The following is a 1,662-nucleotide window of genomic DNA, read 5'->3' as shown; positions in this document are numbered from 1 at the left end:
ACACTCCTCTCATCCCGAGTTACTTGGCAGCTCTGTGGAGATCGTATTAGCACCACATGAGACAGTTGTCATCAGGGCTGTAACAGCAAATACAGGTTAGTTTGTCATTAATGCAAAGGACCATAAAAGCTTAAGAGCGTTTTTAGTAGTAATGATTGGATTGTCTCCAAGTTCCTCCTTCCAGACCTCGTATATTAATCTGAGACATTTCTTCCTCAGTGTTCCACCCCCGAGCCGCAGCCCTCTTGGAGCCCAGATCTGCAGTGCTTTGCTGCCCTCTCTGAGGAGACACCCACTCACAGGTAGTACTGTCATGAGGTGAAGCTCTGTGTGACCTCCTGACAAGTTGCACTGCAGTAATTGCCCTTGATTTTAATGTGAAGGGCAAGTTTGAGGCAATCATGTCCCATGTCTTCTAACTAAAAAAACCCAAAATGAAACTACCCCAAACGTGAGCTGAAACACTTTTATAGTAAATAAGCCGCACAGTAAAGTCAGTTGGCCTTATTTTCTCCCAGGTCTGCTGGTCCAAATGAGAAACAAGCCTAAGGAAGCACCACTTGATGGTCAAGTCACGGTAAGGAGCGAAAATCAAATCCAGCGTGAATTTTGCTAATTGCCTGTTATTTATTTTAAGCTTCAGAAAAGATTACCCACAGAAAGCGGCTTCCCCTGTCACGGTTCATCTGGTAAAGTGCAGTACTAAAGTATAACCACTGGTGTATTATGTGACAACGGTACCGTTTGGGTAAAAAGCAGAGTTTAAGCTGCTTCCTCTGGCCCCACTTGCCTCGTGCAGCTGGCCCCAGCACCTTGCCCGAAGCCTGTTGCGTAGCCCCAGGCTGCCCCCAAGCCCTGCTGTGACAGCAGCAAGCCGGGCCTTGAACGTGCGCAACGTGTTTTCTTGGCTCTGGCCCGAGCCCAGCTCCAAAACGGCAAAGGTGCAGCCGCTGCTCCCCAGGGAAGGTGCCAGCCCCCAGTGCTGGTGCTGGTCTTCACCTGCCCGCTGCAGCCCTTCAGTGGGGCTCCCACCTCTGCTTTAGGCACTTGTTCAGGTGCAAGCTGGCGCTGGCACACCCCTGCACACCAGATTCCCTGGGGCCAGACTGGGAGAGGTGTTCCATTTTGGCATCAAGGGCCTTCAGCCTCTGGTGATGTGTCTGAGCTGGGCAGAGGGCCGGCACTGTCTCCCTTCGCAGCAGGTGGAGCTGACAGAGAGGCTTTAGGACCCACCACGGGGGTCCTAAATTCTAGCTTTACATAAAGAATGAGACCATCCCAAAAACTGGATGCCTGCATCTTTTGTCGTCGCTGACAGATGGGTTTACCAACTGCGAAAAGGCAAAAGGAAGGATTTTTCACTGCCTGTCTCTGCTGCATTTTCCAGCACTTCTCAGAGTATCATCGCTCCAAGACCAGCTGGCGTCCATTCCTTCCAGCCACCTTCTTACCCTGTTGCCATCCCCAGGGTTAGGAACAGTATTGGACATCCAGTCTGTGAGTTTCCAGTAGCGAATGATTTTTTAGAAGTTCCCTCTGGGCAGGGACAATCCTCTCAGGGAACATCTGGAAAAATGTACACCCGAGGTCCACCGCAGCTCGCAGGACCCTGAAGCAGAGTCCAGCCACGGCAGCTGCAGCGAGGAGTGGTTTTTCAGCCCC

The sequence above is a fragment of the Buceros rhinoceros genome, unplaced genomic scaffold, assembly GCF_000710305.1.
Source record: "Buceros rhinoceros silvestris isolate BGI_N320 unplaced genomic scaffold, ASM71030v1 scaffold28148, whole genome shotgun sequence".
Classification (NCBI taxonomy): domain Eukaryota; kingdom Metazoa; phylum Chordata; class Aves; order Bucerotiformes; family Bucerotidae; genus Buceros; species Buceros rhinoceros.
This window is presented reverse-complemented; position numbering follows the sequence as displayed.